Genomic DNA, 19,162 nt, shown 5'->3' with positions numbered 1-19,162 from the left:
AATCACAATGCATTATGGACTAGATAGATTAGTTCTATCAATATGAAACTGACAGGAAGGTGGAAAATGAAGGAAGAAGTAAAACAAATATTGAAAATATGTTTGATGAGGTGCAATTTGTGAAACCAAGCATAACTCAACATTAATATACTCTAGAAGAACTGAAAGAAAATCATCTATAAACCTCCCATGAGATGTTCAAAGCTTTGAATGAGGGTATTATGATGGAGAGGTTATAAAGTTGAAGTCTTTTGTGAACATTAACAAAGGAAGCACCTAATAGTTTATAGTAACAAAGACATTGCTTGTGATCTTAGTGAATCTGGGGGGAAGACACTGCACTTTTGTGTCATTAGAATGCACACATATAGAAGCAGTCCAAGTCAGGTTTATACAAATGGCTTCTCAGCAGTGACAATGCTAATATTCTAGTTTCAGATCACATGATCTTATAAGAATCTTACTGATCAATGGTCAATGGCAGATGCACAAAGTGGGTGTCATTTAAGTCAACATTAGAGCTCCATAATCAGCTTCTTCTGCCTCAGCTCCTTCTGACACATACTATCCTCCATCAGCCTGCAACCTGTCCATTGCTAGCAACCATCATCTCACCTTATGTCCCCAACCAGAAATTTCGTACCTCCAACCAACACCTCTCCAAATCACTAAAGTGAATAAATCTATAGGTAAAATGCTATATAGCTACTACGTTACTTCTTCTTGGAACCAACTTCCTCTCCATATCAGAACTATCCAAAACTGTGGCAACTTTAAACTTGCTATTAAGGAATATCTGCTTAGCTCCAGGACCTGCCCCTGCAATGATCCTACATGAACTCTGCCTCCTCTTCCCCATCCCCCCTTTCTACCCCTATTTCTTACAGATATCTATTCCTACTTGTATTTTATATTCCCTGCTCTTTGACCTTGCCGTCCCACTTTATTCCTATCTTCACTACATACTTTCTACCTCCGAACCCCTCCCTTACATTCTGTACCCCTCCTTTTTCTTTTCCCTTGTGCCAGGAACTTCCGTTCTGGCACTGTATACCTCATTACTCTTATACTCAGGTTAGCAATTTCCCATTCAAATAATGATTATGATGAATCTGTGACTGTATGACACAACAATTTATATCTATGTTCAATTTTTCTTTCTCTTCAAACATTGTATAAAATGAATCTATGTTTGCTGTATGTATCTCTGCTTGTATTGTCAGGCTCTGGATTGCATTGCATAAGTGGAAATTCCTTAAGATTCCAAGAGCAGGATAAGTTATTTCTTACACTTATTTCACTGAACTGCACTTCTGAAACGCTTATAATTGTGCTATACAGTTGATCTACTACATTTTTGCACTGTTATAAAGCTTTTTTTATTGTTTCACTGCATTTATGTACTGTTTTATAGTGTTTTAACATTACTTAACTGTAAACTGCTTTTTCATACTGAGAGTTGTATTTTCTGTTTGTGAGTGCTCTATCCGAGCTTTTTTTTGCATTTTTGTCTGTTTACAGTTAAAAGCATTCTCGAGTCTGCTCCTTGATCTGTTTAGAACTTTCATTTAGTGGCTACAGCTAGGAACTGTAATTTTTCCCACACGCCCTCCCTAGTGTTGTGTGTTCTTATACTTGGTGGCTTTGCGGTTGCCCGCCCATACTGTATATTTGATCTGTGACACTCCTCCCAGTCTGGTGTCATTAGTTCACTAAATCTAATAGAGAACATTTGTGACGGCCAACCCACTCAGATTCTTAACATTGAATTAACTTCTGTTCCAGCTTTCGCCATTTCCACTTTACTGGAAAAAAATTCTAAGCTTGCTTCCCCCTTCCCTGTGGCAGGTCAGATACAGATTTGCTGTGTCCAGGACTGTTTGTGAGCTCCTAAGCCCCCCCCCCCACTTAACTGGGGTTAAACTATTCCTGGTGGCATAAAGTCTGTTGTTCAAAATTTCCCTTGCAACTAGCCAGCTTTTTAGTTTTAGCACTTATCTGTTTCTTTGATCTCAGCACTTGTTCAGAACTCATTGTAAGCACTAAATAAGTTACAAATTACTACAGCACTCAACTTTCCTCACTTGTCTAGAGGAAAACAGTTTTTAGTATTTAATAAATAAGCACCTATTCAGGCATCTCTAAAGGTCAGCTCCCGGTGTTTTCTCCTGTCTGCCTGATTAATCTGGGCATCTTGGGACAATGCAGCAATTGCCTCATGTACACAGACAACCCGCTCCTCCTACCACCCAACACTACGACCTGTGAGAGATGCACTTATATAGCCAAACTGGAAGCAAAGCTCTCTTCACCAAAGACTGGTCTAGACAGTCAAGAGAAGACTGGTCTAGACAGTCAAGAGGAGAAGGTAAACACTTGCACCGCACCACACTCATCACATAGTCCCTCAAAACCTACACCACCAAAACACACACACAGAAGCACAAAATACACACCTACATTCACGGAGGCTCTCAGTACAAATCTGCCCAAACAACAGAGACCTCCAAAGCAGAAATGCAAGCAACCTCCACCCCCCAACACAACCCAAATGACACATAGCCCACATACTCAGTGTGCCACTCAACTACAGTCCAAAAGGCATAACGTACCCAATACTTTAGTCATAGGTGACTCTATAGTCAGGCACACTGATGTTCCACTCACCAGGCTAAATAAGGAAAAGGTTACTGTCAGCTACCTGTCAGGTGCCAGGATCCACCACATAACGCATGCACTCAGGTCACTCCACAACAAGTACAAATATGACTCTGTCATTGTCCATGTTGGTGTGAATGACCTGAGACGTACCTCCCTGGACTACATGAAAAGAGACATGAAGGAGCTGTCCGATCTTGTAGCCCAGGCAGGTATGACCCTAGCCCTGAGTAGCATCCTGCCCTCACCCAGAATGATACCACAGTATAAGGACAAAATGATATTCTTTAACAATTGGCTAAGCTTCTGGTGTCATTCTAAAGGAATCCAGTATCTGTCTGCCTGGGATGACATGATCGACAGACCATGCTGCTTTGCCAGCGATGGCCTGCACCTGTCGCTCTTGGGATTCCGGATACTGGCAAAGGCTCTTGCCACCCCTATAGTGCCTTTTTTAGGAAAGGTTCAAATGACAAATTCACCACCATAACAGGTACAAGCAAGCAAAATCTGAGGGTAATGCTACTCAATGCTAGAAGTCTAGACCTCAAAATGCACTCACTCGAGGCACTCCTTAAAATGGAGAACATTGACATCTGTGCAGTGACAAAGACTTGGTTCAAAGCTCCAGAGAGCACCCCTGCATTACCAGGCTATAATTCATACCACACCTTTCGGCCACCAAACCCAGATCGAAACACTAAAGCTGGAGGCGTGTCCATATTCATTAAGGATATCCACACCTCCAAGCTAGTTGCTCAGCATAATGCATCCGAGATTATCTAAGTTCAACTAACTCTGGGCAAAACCACAATCCAGATTGTAGCTTGCTACAGACCCCCCACCATGCCTCAGGATTCCCACTCCTCTTTTCTTGATACACTGGAAAATATTAAGGTACAACCCAACACTCTAATAATGAGTGATTTCAACTACCCTACCATTAACTGGGAAAACTACTCATCTTTTGCTCAACGTTTTCTGGAAATCATAAATTCCAATGCCTTAGATCAACTTATCCACACCCCCATCAGGGACAGCAATATTCTAGACCTGGTCATCACCAACATGGGTGACCGGTGTTCCACACCAGAGGTCAGCTCCTCGTTGGTCAGATCCGACCACAGGCTAATCACCCTAGACACGCACATCCCACTCCCACCCCCATTAGGAAAACAACTGTAAAAAATTTCTCCAAAGCCAACTTCACACTTCGTAAGACAGAAGTGGCAAACTTCACAACACCCATGCAGATGGACAATAGAGGTATGACTGCTGAATCCTACACAAATGCACTTTATAAGCACTTACACGAGTGCATGGATCGTGCTATCCCTAACAGAATCAAGATGCTATCCTCCCAAAAAAGGAAGCCAATCTGGTGGTCTTCTGCTATAAACAAACTCTACAACAGAAGAAAGAAACTGTTGCAAAAAAGAGTAAAATCCCATGATTGGAGGAACTCCCTGGTCAGCCTCAGAAAGAAGCTGAGATCCCTCATAAAATCCTCCAAAGCTAGTTATGAAACCAAATTTGCCACTGATTCTAAAGACAACCACAAAGCATTCTATAGCTATGTCAAAAATCTCAATGGCAACACTCAGATCTGCTCTGAGTTACAGCAGAATGACACTAAATATACAGAACCAACTGATATTGCCAACATCCTGGCAGATAGGTTCAGTGCTAACTTTACCCCCCCTCTCACCCTCTAAAGAGCTCATCTTTATACCGGAAGAATGCAAAGTTCCTGTAATCCATGCTGCACAGGTAAAAACCTCACTCTCCAAAGCCAAGAACACAGCATCCAGGGGACCTGACAACATCTCAGGCTGCCTTCTACATGAACTACAGAATGAACTGGCACGCCACTTAAGTACCATGTTCAATCATAGCCTCACCTCAAGCTTTGTGCCCATTGAATGGCGCACCGCAACAGTTATCCCACTCCACAAAGGGGGGGGGCACAACAGACCCCAGGAACTACTGCCTCATTAGCCTGACAAGCCTCGTCTGCAAGGCCATGGAATGTATCATCATGGAACTCATAAACAAAGACATTGGAGGTCTCCAAACTCTGGACCCCACACTGTTTGGGTTTGTAAAAGGCAGATCATGTCTCCTAAACCTGATAGACTTCTTTGAAGTAGTCATCAAAGCCATAGATGAGGGTAAGGTGGTTCACGCAGCCTATCTAGATCTCGCCAAGGCGTTCAACACCATTCCCTACTCTGGAATTATAGATAAACTCACTAAACTAGGTATAAATCCCTATGTCACAAGACGGGTTGCTAACTGGCTTACTGACAGAACTCACACCGTGAAAGTAGCAGACTCCAAATCAGACTTCAGACCAGTGGCAAGTGGAGTACCACAGGGTTCAGTCCTGGGTCCTCTCCTGTTTGGTATCTACTTCTCTGAAGTACAGGCTAACACAGAAGGTCTTTGGCTAACTAAATGCATAGATGACTGCAAACTAGGAGCCATAATCAAAACTCCGCACAATGTGGACATCCTACAAAAGGGCCTCACTGAGACAGATGCCTGGTGTCAAAGACATGGTCTCAAGCTCAATGCCAAAAAGTGCATTGTCATCCCCTCTGGTAAAAACTCTGTACCCATGAACTACCACATAGGCGGTAGTCTACTTAACACCGAAAGTGTGATAAGAGACCTTGGGACACAGGTGGACAGTAGTCTCTCCTTTGATAATCACATCACCACAGTGGTCAGGAAATCCTTCTATGTGGCACACCTCATCACAAAAGGTTTCTCATCCAGAAAAAAAGAGGTCATTGTTTCCCTCTACTCATCACTCATTATACCCATTATAGAGTACAATGCCTCTTTTGGTATGTACCTCACAAGACATCTACAACAACTGGAAAGGCCGCAAAAATACCTCACAAAGAGGATTACTGTTCTCAAACAGATGCCTTATGCAGACCGTCTCAAAAATCTCCAGCTTTACTCCGTCGCATATCGCCTACTCAGACGCGATCTCTGCCTAACATACAAAGCTATGTCAAACCCAGAGCTGTTGGACATGCTCCACTTAAAGAAATCCCAATCCTTCTGAGCTACACGCTCTAGGGACCTAAACCTTGTCACCACAATAAACAGAACATGCTGGAGGGATAGATTCCTGTCCCAGAGACTTCCCATACTCTGGAACAGACTACCTATCTATGTCAAACAAAGCTCCTTATTAACACTCTTCAAGAAAAATCTTGATGATTGGATGGGTAATAGGAAATTCACCCCGGGGATCACTTCTGTGGTTCTGCTTGACAGGGGCACAGGAAAATAATTTTCTTGGGTGGCGAAAGCCAGGGTACCTTTTTGGCTAGGTTTGTATAGGCCCTAGGGCCAATAGCCTAGTACCTAACTATGAACCTATGAATTGTTTTTAAAAAAATTCACTGCTGTAATGGAGCTTTTCTCCTCAGGTCTCTGCTGAAAAAGGGCATCTGCCCAACCAGACCAACCTGGTTAACAAATGGCAAATAAATAAATAAACATGCAAATAGAGCAGACAAGTAATACATGGCCACAAATATGTGATTTTCTGTATGAATATGAAAATGTGTGGCTTTTATTCATTTTTTATCTCATTTTATGTCTGCCCACATCAAAAGCAGACCTTCAAACATCTACATGACTAAACTCGGTCAAATTATTGCACAATCTTTATCTTGAAATGTTAGCAGTATTAACACAATTTCATTTTATTTATATTTGTTTACCAGGGAAATGCACCAATCAATACTGACCAGTTTCAGGCTCACTCCCAACAGTAATCTTGAACAGAGAAGTTGCAAATGTTTAATATACTTTCACTGTTTAATTCAGATCCACCCAGCAAAAACACCCATAAAAGAAATATCCTTTATCTTTAATTTGCACTAAGAACAGCTCTACCCATGTAAATGTGCTGGAAACATTCTTTGAAATAATTATCATGTTATGATATACATGTATATATTTATTATGTATTCATGCATGCATTTTCTTTAAATGGCAAAACAAAAATTAATTTTCGATATACCTGACTCCATCACAACTCATGTACCCAGACAGCCTAGATATACAAACAATCCAGTCAAGCAATTAAATATGCCCTTTCAGGCCATTTCATACCAGTCAATGATAAAAATGTACACTTTCATTTTGAATATGATCAGTCTTTCCATCCACTTCCCCCAGTTAAAACATTTGTCACCTTAGAATGACCAGGTTGTTTTATTTCTTCCATCACATTATCAGTCTTTTTAGTTATTTAGTACAGTCATAGCCAGTTTTACACTTGTAAGCACATGCACTTTCAATACTGCTTGAAATGTCAGCCTGTGTTTTATTTTCTTCTATATTCCTGGATTGCCTCAGCAAATTATAATTTCTGTTGTAATGTAGATCTTGAGCACTCATAATTAATAAGAACTAGTCACTTTCCACAGTACATCACTTTTCTAGTTGTAAATGTTGATATACAACTTGTTCCTTTTCATACCATGTTACAGACTGAATCAAATTGTCTCCCAGTTTACTAAACTTCCTGTCACCTAAAGAGTGAGACAACCAGAAAGCCATATCTATGACCACTGACTTCTTTGCAAAGTTTCTCCAGAGTGCCATCTTTGTTTAACAAAATACAGGAAACTGACCTCTTCCTCTCCTTATAGAACACTGCTTTTACATTTGTTACATTTTACATTTATTGACTAGGATTGTCCAACTGAGCTGAAGAGCCCTTTTTCAGCGGAGGCTCGGGGAGAAAAGCTCCAACATATTATACAATTTTCATTATAAATTAGCATTAAACAGCAATGTTACAGGATTATTACAAGACATTATGTAGCAATACAATGTTATACAGTGTCAGTAATCAGGAGTATAGCAAAACTATTTACAAAATGTATAAAAAGAAATATATCATTAAGATGAATATAGTTTTGGGGGTAAGTGGTTACAAAACTCCAGTTTTATCATAATATAGTTGCAGGAAGGCAAGACAGTTCATAGGTTCATAGGTGTGTACTAGGCTAATGGCCCTGGAGCCTTTACAATTCTAGCCCATAGGATTACCCTGGCATTGTGCCACCCGACCTTAGTTCCCAGTGCCTCTGTCGAGTAAAGCCACCGGAGTGATCCCTGAAGTGAATTTTCTATTTCCCATCCACTCATCAAGATTTCTCTTGAAGAGGGCCAGTGAGGTGCTCGGCTTTACATCCATAGCATGGGCAGTCTCTGGGTTATGAACCTGTCCCTCCAGCATGTTCTGTTGATTGTGTTAATGAGGTTGAGGTCTCTGGAGCATGTTATAATAGAATGTTTCTCTGAGGTGATTTGCTTAGTAGATTTTAGAAAACAGTAGAAAGAGTATTCAAGTAGGATTAGAGAGAGCTAGTGAGAGGAGTGAGTTAAGGGCAGAACATAGATTAAGGTATGGGAAGTAGGGGATGTTAAGGAGGGAGAGTGCAGTGGCAGGACCAGTGACTTATAAGGTGCTCTTTGGTGTCTGTCTTAAATTGTTTAGGATGTGTAAGGGTCCTGATTTCTAGTGGGAGCCTATTCCAGGCAATAGTGAGTGGGGTGATAGCTGTACATGTTGCGCCAAATTTAGACTTGGGTTTGTAGATTTGTAGTAGGTCTTGGTTAGAGCTTCGGATAGGTCTGGAGGGAGAATAATGGGAGATAATTAGGGATAGTGCTGGGCAGTATGAAGGCTGGTATAGGATAGAATTGATGATCTGGAGCTGAGAAAGAAGAAGCTGGTGGTGCAATTCAAGCCAGTTTAGGTGTTTTAGAGAGAGACAGTGATGGGATTTGTAGATTTGTTGGGCAGCAAATCTAGCTACCTTGTTGTATGTAGATTTGAGTTTGGTCAGGAGTGCTGAGTTAAGATTTGTGAGAATTTGAGAATTGTACATTAGACTGGGTAGAAGGTAGGTAAGAGAGAGAGTAATCTTGGCTTCAGAGGTAAGGAATTTCTTGTTATGGTACAGGAGCCCTAGTTTTGAATGAGTCTTTTTGATGTGGTTATTAACATGTAAGTCAAATTTAAGCTGATCGTCAGTGGTTACGCCTAAGATTTTTGTGCTGGATTCTACCTGAATGGAAGTGTTATTAAGGGACTGTATGGAGAAGGAAAGTTTAATATTGTTGAACTTTTTAGGTGGAAAGAGTAACAGCTTTGTTTTCTTAGGGTTAAGGATATGCTGGTTGTTGGAGAGCCATGTTTCAACTAAGTTAAAAGATGGCTCAGTAGCTGAGAAGAGCTTAGAGGAAGAGTTGGCTGTGGTAATGACTGTAGAGTCATCTGCATATTGCACTACAGATAACTGAGGACAGGAGGTATGGAGCTGATTAGTAAAGATATTAAAAAGTAAAGGCCCTAGGACAGACCTTTGAGGTACACCAATTTTTACAGGGAGAGGAGGGGATAGTGCAGAGTGCCATCTCATTGATTGAGATCTATCAGTGAGGTAGCTGGAGAACCATGCAACAGTATCAGAGGAGAAGTTGAGGTTATGCAGTTTGTGTAGCAGAAGAGAGTGTAAGACAGTGTTGAAAGCTTTTGAGAGGTTCAAGAATAGGCAAGAAATAAATTTATGGTCATCCATCGCTATAGAGACAGTGTTGAGGAAGGATAATAGAGCTGTAGTGGTGCTATTTTTCTGTCTGAAGTCATGCTCAGTGGGTGCAAAAAGATTTTCCTGTATTAGAGACTGCATAACTTGTTTATGAATACATTTTTCTAGTACTTTAGAGAGAGGGGAGAGGATAGCGATAGGTCTAAATTTGGAGATATCAGAGGAGTTACCTCCTTTGTGTATAAGTAGAGTGTAGCATTGTTTCCAGATGGAAGGGACTTTAGATTCAGAGATAGAGTGATTAATTAGGATAGCTAGAGGGATAGCAAGAGAGCCAGCTGCTAGTACAAGAAACGTGGAAGGAATATTGTCAGCTGATCCTTATCATGGTTTTAATTTAGAGAGGAGAGTTTTGATGTAGCTAGTAGGTACAGGTTTGAGGGAGAAGGTATTTGAGGAGATAGTATTAGGAGTAGGTTCAGAAAAGTTGGAGAAGTTAGTAGTAGAGGAGTTTGGGTTAGGGTTCAGTAGATTAGATATTGAATCGATAAAATAGGTATTGAAGATAGTGGCAGTTTCTTCAGATGTCTTGTCTGGGCATGGATTGGGGGAGCTAAGATTACCGAGATGTAATATTTGGTTAACAGAGTTCCAGAATTTTTTAGGATTAGATTTTAGGGCTGTGGGAGGATTGTTATAGAAGTCCTTTTTACCTTTGTTTATGTGTTTTTTTGTCAGATTTCTGAGTTATTTATATTTTTGTAAGTCTGCAGGGAGCTTAGTTTGTGACCATTTTTTTCCATCATTTGTCTCTAGTTATAATAAGGGTACAAGTGGCTTTTGAAAGCCACGGAGATATGGTTGACTTAATTCAGAATTTGCAAGGGGGAGCAAGTGAGTCTAAGATGCTAAGGAAGGTGGAGTTGCAAGCTAGAACTGCTTTTTCTAGTGGGAGTTTGCTAAGGAATTTCCAGCTGACTTTAGAGAGGAGGACATTAAAGGTTTCTGGATAGCAGTTAGAGAGTTTGCAAGAAGTGATAAATCTAGGAGGTTTTGAGAATTGGGGAGTGAACCTAAGCACTTTTACAGGGGAATGATCGCTCAGGGTGTTTGGTAGGGTTTCAGGGTTATGATATTTGGAAGGATTAGATACAAGTATCCAGTCAATAAGAGTACTAGATGTGTGAGAGTTGTTTGTATGAGTAGGTTGGGAGATTAGCTGTGTAAATCTATAGAAATTAATGAGTATTAGAGTTTGGCTTACTGAGAGTTAACCAGTTATGTTGACATCCCCAAAGAGGATAGTTTCATTGGGGATGTGTTGATAAAAGTATGAAAGTATATTTTTGAGGAGGTGAATGTTGTCTCCTGGAGGAATATAGATGCCTGCTACTGTGATAGTGATGTGGTCATTGATTTTAAGTTTAGCTGTAAGTAGTTCAGCGGGAGAAAAGGATGGGATAGGTTTCATAATACATGTAATGGTGAGGTGGCTGGAGTAGAGGGCGGCTACACCACCACCTTTTTTTGTTTTGCCGATCTATGTGGAGAATATTATAACCAGGGGGAAGAATGTCTTTATCAGACGTGTTGGGTTTTAGCTAAGTCTCAGTTAGGGTGATGACATCAAGGGTGTGCAAAGCTATCCTGGCATGGATTTCACTAACTTTATTTAGAATACTATGGGTGTTCAGGACTAAAAGGAAATACGTTTGTTTGGAGAGGATAAGTTTATTAAGTAGGGAGAGGTAGAGTTATATATGGTGGGGTGATGGATGGGCCCAGGATTTGGATGTATGTCTCCTGATAGAAGCAGGGCTACATGAAGGTGGTAAAGTTTGAATTTAAGTGGGTTGTAAGTCAAGTACGTAGTCTTGGTTTTAGGTGCTAGAGAGTGAGGGGGAGGAAGTTTGATTTTAGGCAGAGGGATGTTCATGGAAAAGATAGAGGGAAAGATGGTAATAGAGTACTGCAGAGATGAGAAGCATTAGTATGTGGTTTAGTGGGATCTCTATGGACAGGTGGTAATGGAGTAGTACAAGATGTAAGATAGAGGAGGAGATTGTAATAGAGTACTGCAGAGATGAGAAGTGGTTAGTATGGGGATTAGTGGGATCTCTATGGACAGGTGGTAATGGAGTAGTACAAGACGTAAGATAGAGGAGGAGATTGTAATAGAGTACTGCAGAGATGAGAAGCAGTTAGTATGGGGATTAGTGGGATCTCTATGGACAGGTGGTAATGGAGTAGTACAAGATGTAAGATAGAGGAGGAGATTGTAATAGAGTACTGCAGAGATGAGAAGCAGTTAGTATGGGGATTAGTGGGATCTCTATGGACAGGTGGTAATGGAGTAGTACAAGATGTAAGATAGAGGAGGAGATTGTAACAGAGAACTGCAGAGATGATAAACAGTTAGTATGGGGATTAGTGGGATCTCTATGGACAGGTGGCAATGGAGTAGTACAAGATGTAAGATAGAGGAGGAGATTGTAATAGAGTACTGCAGAGATGAGAAGCAGTTAGTATAGGGATTAGTGGGATCTCTATGGACAGGTGGTAATGGAGTAGTACAAGCTGTAAGATAGAGGAGGAGATTGTAATAGAGTACTGCAGAGATGAGACGCAGTTAGTATGGGGATTAATGGGATCTCTACGGACAGGTGGTAATGGAGTAGTATAAGATGAAAGAATAAGAAGGAGACTTAATGGAGGCAAGAGGAAAATAGAGAAGTTTGCAATAGCCATGGCTTAAGGTGGGGAAGTAGGATTGGGATGGAGTGAGGAGTGGGTAAGGGACTAGGAAAAGTAAGTTGTTGGACCTGTTGGAGAGTTGAAGTAAAATTTAAGTTAAACAACTTGTACGGGGAGTAGGGGATATGTAGGAAGAAGGAGGATTTGCAGCAGACTAAACTATGAAGTGATAAGTAAGGGAGGGTAAGGTGTTAAGAATGTTTTAGCAAACCAGAAGGGGTGGAGTTAGGGGTGGAATGGCTTTGCCTCAAATTGTTTCCTCTAGCTTTGTCTTCCAAAGAAACTAGCTGCTCATCTGTAAATACTAAATACCCATAGGTCTTCACTGTCTTTTGTCTTACTTCATTTGCTTTAGCTTTACCAACAAAGTAACATCATCTTGGCCATGCAAGAAGTTGCAGTCATTGACTTCACATACTTCCATACATCTGGCATACCTACCTAGCAGTCCTAATAAGTGCTCAATGTCAAGTAAAAGCCATGCATAGCCTTTTGTGCAAGTCTTAACACAGCTTTTGTTTCATCACCTGTTGCAGGCAGTTCTTCTCAATCCACAGCACTTTCCATGTCTTACTTCAAAATTATCTGCTCTCCATTTCCCATCATTCCTTATCATGATGAGCATAGTACTTTAATACAACTCAGCCATTAAAATCATGATGAATAAACAATTTTAAGTAAAACAAACTATACAGAATAGCAGGACCAGAGAATGTCCAATCACATGAAGCACTGCAATATCTTTCCCTATATTTTATTCATTTTGACCATTTGGGGAAGAAAGGTATCTGAGGTTTTATTTTCTTTATCTGGTAGCACTAGTGCAAAGGTAGTTTTTCCAGGCTGTAATATGTCACTGGCTTTCCATACACCTTCATGAATTCTCCCGATTATCCATGCCTCGTATTGTTCTACAGCTGGAATAGAATAAAATGTTGTAGAGAGAGTTAAAACCCTAACTGTAGCCCTCCAAACCTGAGTTTGATAAATGAGCTTGGATACTGCAGGAGCTAGCCATGGTAGGAGTGGGATGGGTGATCAATAATATTCTACCTGTCATGGAAGGGTGGGTGTAGCTCATTTCCTGTTGTTCAGGTTCAGCCAATCAGATGACCAAGTAAATGACTGCAAATTACAGGAACAACTTGGACATTGCCTATTAAGGAGTTCATGTTCTCTATCTGGGGTTAAGGGTAGGCAGTAACACTTATCCTCTTTGCCATTATAGGTTGAGATCAGGGTAGACTGAGACAAATCCAACAAGAACACAATAAGATGGAACAGCAAAAGGAAACTGCAGCTTTAATCATGAAAAAAAACATATAAACTGGATAAATAAATAATCTAACTTTATGTTGATGCACCCAAGCCTCTCATGTTCTAATAAAGGGGGAAAAACACAGACGCACTTAACATCAGAATAGAACCCCCCCCATCCTTGCTAAAATAATGCACTTCAATACATTATATTGTAAAATTTGTGATGTACTAAGGCAATTTCATTTTATTGATTGTTTTATTTATGTAATTTTAGTGTCCTAAATATGGATTTGAAATTATAAAAGAGCCCTTGGCGTACTTAAAACATACTTAGTGCATTTCCATAGTTAACTGGCAGATGGTCAACTTTATAAAGGCAAACCTATGGCCTGTTTTTTTTTGTGTCCCTCAATAAAAAGTCTTCAAGCATTTAGTGATTGAGTTCATTCTTACAGTGCCAATATCTTATCAGGGGCTGTGGTTGTGCCACCTTTGTGTAATGGCATTAGAATGGATATTTTCCAGGCCTCAGGAATATAACCAATGGACAGGCTTAAATTAAAGAGGTTAAGTAGGAGTTCAGATAGGCCATATCGGGCTCTAATAATCAGACAACCTGATATATTATCCTGGCCCATGGATGAGGTGTTCTTACATTTGGTGAGGGCTGAAAGAACTTGTTCTATGGTAATTAAAGGGCTGGCAGGGATATTGAAATCTATGGAATAGCTGTAACTGTGGATAGCGTAAAAAAATCAGTTATTTTTTTCGGCTGGGATGTTTGCCTGTTCCTTATTTTCAGCATGTGCTGTTTTATTGTGAAATAGTCAGAACATTGTTGGTTGTTAGTTTTTAACCGTCTGACACACTTAAAAGATTTCTAGTGATTTTTTTGTTTTAGTGGCTATGTTTAGTTCATATTCAGCTTTGAGCTTATTAATGGTTCCCATAGGCTTTTACTAGGTTCCATTTTGTCTTAGAGGGTGGAATTTTTCATTAATCTGGTCCAGATGTCTCCCATTCGCTATGAACAGTACTCAAGAGTCATAGCTGAAAAAGTATTAGCTATATCAATCTGTGTCAGGTTAATAAATGAATGGATGGCTTAGGATGTTATCCTGCTAAACTTGAATGTTTTTGAGGTTATTATATGTTTTTTACATATCCTCTTACCACCTTTATTTCATAGTTTGCACATTAAATTCTTTTATATTATTCATATATTTTTGCTGCTGTCTTTACACCACTGTATTTTTCTTCTTGTTTATCCTTATTTCTGCCAATGTATTTAAAGAAACAAAATTTCCAGAACTGACCAGAACACTCCCAAGTGTGGCATCATCCACTATCTGTGCAGATGAAGAAAATTTTCTGTAGGTGACACCTTTTCCTTTGCATTGTTGAATTGTCACAAATTTCATTGCTGCCTTTTCACATAGATTCTACACTATTAGAACATCAGACATAATTAAAACAAGATCTTACTATATTATTTTTGGTGCCATGTCTCTTCTATCATTCATTGATATTTTAAAATCTTTTTGCATCCCTACCTACTGATCATAAATTCCATTCCAATGGATCTTGAGCCCAGTTATTCCTTAGACAGCATAGACTGGCCACTGACCGTGGCAAGATCCAATAAGAGGGAGAAAACATCTAGGTAGACATAAAGGGATTCACTCTAGCTCTGTAAATTCATCCTCATCCTATGACAAGGCATGCCCCTGACACACTTCACCAGACTAAGGCTCTCTGCATTTAAGAATGAAACTTAATTATCCACAGGCCAATAGACTACCAATACCCTACAACCTTAAGCCACATTGTCCAAGTTGCATACCACAGGAAAGTTTCTAATAATTCCTAAACCCTCTAATGGTGGCTGATGTGTAATCCATTCCAGCAATGGGGCCTGCAGTACCTCCCTCAGCATGTGCATACCTCCATAAATGTATTAGGGAAGATACTATCACTGAGTTGGCAGATCCAAGCACATGCCCCTCAAATGCTGCATGCTATAATCCACCCCCCCCACACACACACACACACACATTCTCTTTTAGACATCTAGAATAGTTAAAGTTGGACTGGTTTGTGTCACCCAAGATTGGTGAGCTGGCTTTAGCTACTCATTCCCATGCTAGCTTGCCACCACCTCCACCAGTGCCCAGATTGCTAATCAAGCCCAAATCACTTGGTCACAGTCTAGGCTTTATACCTGTGCTCCTTAGAATTGTCTTTCCTCTGTTTCTTCATTAGCCAGATATACTACATTGCAGCTCTTTACAAAAAGTTTAAGCTGCCATAGTCAATTATTTTAAATAAACTCCTTCTCAGTCCATCCATCCTGCTGTCTACAGAGACCCCCCACAGCAGTTGCTTGTGACATAGTCACAATAATTTTTTTTCTCCAGTCACTTTGGTGTGTCATTTAAATTGTCACAGATGAGGGATGAACCAGAACTTAACCTTTCAATATAGCAGCTGTAACCACTCTTTTGTCACAGTGAAGTCTGTTTTTATTACCCTTTGTCTGCCCAATAATTGTTTAACCAGAGAACTACACAGCACAAATCAACTTTAAGGGCAATCTGATGGCTTGGCAAAGGATATTTAAGTGTGTCTGATGCAAACAGTTATGCTGAAAATGACTTCAGTGAGCTGCAGACATTGCATTTTCTCCAGAGTTGTGTGACTATGGTATTAGTATGTGTAAACTAGTAAGTGGGGAGATTCCCACCACATGAAAGCAGAAGGGGTTTCCCCCTGCAAAAACAAAACAAAAAGTTTGTTTTCTGTTAGCTCAAACACCCGGATTCACTAATCTTCCATGCAGGACTAAGTTAGTCCTGCATGGAAGCGCCAGTGTAGGAGCAGGATGGCAGCACGCCATGCATATTAATGAAGGCACACTGCCCGAGCTCCCAGGCTTACACGGAGCATGTATGAGTGCAGGGGGCATGTCTGAGAGCAGAGCTCTCAGAATAAACACACCCTGGCAATGTAGAACAGCAGAAAGTGTTAAGAAATGAGCGATGTTCCTCATAGGTGTCCGCATATCCCTACGAACAGTCCCCCACGTGTACAACAGCAACAGTACATATAAATAAAATAAAGAAACCCTTTTATTTTTTTTTAAAAATCCGATTAAAACTAACCATAGGTGCACGGGTGTGCCCATCGCTTAGCTATGGTTAAAGCAACTTAAAAGGCTGAAGAGGATAACATGGAAGATATATGCAAATGAAGCAGCACAGCAATAGTGTAGTGGATAGAGCATTCGCCTAATGAACAGGTATTTCCAGTTCAAGTCCCACTGCCGCGCAGTTGATTTTACGTGGTGAAGCATGTTATAACCAATTTTTTTGTTGCAAAACTCACTAAATAACACATATTTATGAACTACAGTACTGCAGGAAATGCACATGTGAAGTATCAGTGTCATAATGAATAAGGCACTAGTAAGCAGGTCTAAGCACAACTAAGCAGTAGTAAGCATGTTTATGTGCGTTTGCGTGGGGGTAAGCACTACCTACACAGATAAAGCAATCTGGAAGCTGAGTAGAAGAAACTATAACCGGAAGTTAGCAGTGCTTAGCTCCGCACAAACCAGCTTACAGCTGCTTTAAAGTGCCTTAATCTCTCTGTATCCAACGGCCCGTGTTCTGCCCAGCAACAAAATTAACAGCCTCTGCAAGGCTCACACCCAGAACCCTATACACTATAGCCATAGTAGTTAACCACTAAGCCACCACAGAAACACAAAATGCTGTGGTTTCAACAAACAAATCCTCATCATAGGAAAATCAAACTAAACATGTGAAATGAATCTATGTACAGTGTGATGTTGTATAACCTGCTACATAACATAAATATGTGAACTGGAGTACTGCAATTAGGCCAGATGTGAGGCATTATACCAGACACATATATAATATGTAACAAATAATAAATCAATGTCAAAAGGAAAATATAATGCTAATTAGATATTAAGCAATACTAAGCATTGTACAGGTCAGCTTACGTGGTGTAAGCAATGTGTAGGTTGGCTAACTCAATCTGCCCAGTGGTATGCCCCTTCAAGCAATGCCAACATTAGGTAAGCAGGTGTGCCCATAACTTAGCCTTTTCAAAACAGTCCAGGCACGGGAAAGTGTGGGAAATCAGTCGTATTTAAACCCCACAGGCACCAATAATGCTCATAGCTGGTTGCAGACCCTACTGTAGGCAGAATGGCTGGAGATGGGGAAGGCACTCGATTTAGAGTGCAGCACTGGGGCACCCAGGAGTCCAGATACATGGTATGGCTCCTGGTAAAACACCATGAGGAGAGACTACTGCAGGGCCAGTACTAGGGCTCTCAGTATAAAGTGGAGGCCTGGGACGTCTCGCCCATGACCTCACCAGTGCCACTGGTATGCCCCAGACTGGTGAGCAGGTCAGGCATCACCATGCTGAACTGAAGCGGTGGAGGGGTGATCTCTTGGACCTGTGGATCCAAGAAGCAAGGCAAATGGCAGATGCCCCAGCACTGAGTAAGTACCCATTCTACTATGTAGATAATGATTGCCTAGCTTGTGTATACTATGGATAGGTAATGGCTAAATATCACTGTATTTCTCTGACAGCTGCAGATGAGCGGGCTGTGAACCAGCAAGCCCATGCTGCTAGGCTGCAAAGGCTGCATTGCGAGGCAGGTTAGTAATATTCTTGCATGCACTGTCATAACAAATATATATATAACAGTTCTAGAAAGTGTTGTACCAGTATAAAAATGTATTGTGCATGGGATCTACTGAATAAACCAGACAATATGGCAGGAAGACTTTCATATAGGTTGTGTGGAAAAAAGGTGTAATATCTTGTGAATAAAAGTATAACCCCTGGAGTGCTTATGTACATTCTGCTTTCATATGTTGTTGTAGTGTTGTATTAAGCAGCGTTACCCACACTGTTGAATGCAGTTAAAATGTGTAGAAAGTTCAGTATAACAATGTTGCACGTCCCAAGAGGACAGTCATATAGAATAACTGAGGGAGACTTAGACATAAACCATTGGAATGCTTTTTAAACCAATTCCCTGATCGCGCAGTGTACTGTGATATCAGCTGTAATATTGTTACAACACACAGCAGGACTTTGAATCCCAGCAGTGGTAGTAAGTTGTATACATAATCATACCCCACAACTGTACAAAGTTTGTGAGAATGATCAGATAGAAAGCTGTATGCATAATTAGACCCAACAACTATACAGACTTTGCTAGAATGTTCAGATAGTACGCTGTAAGCATAATCATAACCATCAACTCTACAGACTGTGGCAGGATGTTCAGGTAGTAAGCTGTATGCATAGTCATACCCCTCAACTGTTCTGATCTGTCCAGCATGTCCAGATAAATGGCCCATGTCTGCTGCCCGGTAACCTGTTCCCCTGACAAATCAGTGTGATGATCCAAGAAATGTAGGCAGCTTATACTGCCATATAATGGATAGTCAGACCTGAACATAAAAAGAGAATGTATATGGAAACAAACCTGCCATTGTAACATCTCACCCAAAGGGTATGACAGTTATTCCAAAATATGTTACATTAATACTTGCAGCATGTCAAGCTTTGACCAGAGTGTGTGCAATAATGGATTGTTAGGTATGTGTATAACATCAACATGGAATCTGGGAGTATGTGTAGTATTTGTCAGGTAGTGTTAACAACGATTTTCCCCACAGCTATAACAGGTAAGAGGTGTAGACTGTAGGTACAACACAGTTCACTAATATACTTGTCTACAAGCATGGAATCTGGAAGTATGTGTAGAACTTGTCAGGTAGTGTTAACAATGATTTCCTCAACAGCTATAACAGGTAAAAGGTGTAGACTATATGTAACACATA

The 19,162-nt window shown here is 40.6% G+C and overlaps 1 protein-coding gene across 1 annotated transcript in view; it reads right to left on the bottom strand.

Moving 5' to 3' along the window:
• The window catches only part of SFTPD (surfactant protein D), a 362,436-nt gene that overhangs the window by 215,627 nt on the left and 127,647 nt on the right, over positions 1-19,162 (bottom strand). The gene's annotated exons all lie outside the window — the stretch shown is intronic.

Source organism: Protopterus annectens, chromosome 14.part0 (genome assembly GCF_019279795.1).
Source record: "Protopterus annectens isolate FY-2018-M chromosome 14.part0, PAN1.0, whole genome shotgun sequence".
NCBI lineage: Eukaryota > Metazoa > Chordata > Ceratodontiformes > Protopteridae > Protopterus > Protopterus annectens.
The sequence above is the reverse complement of the archived record's forward strand: the minus strand, read 5'-3'. Positions and strand labels throughout refer to the sequence as shown.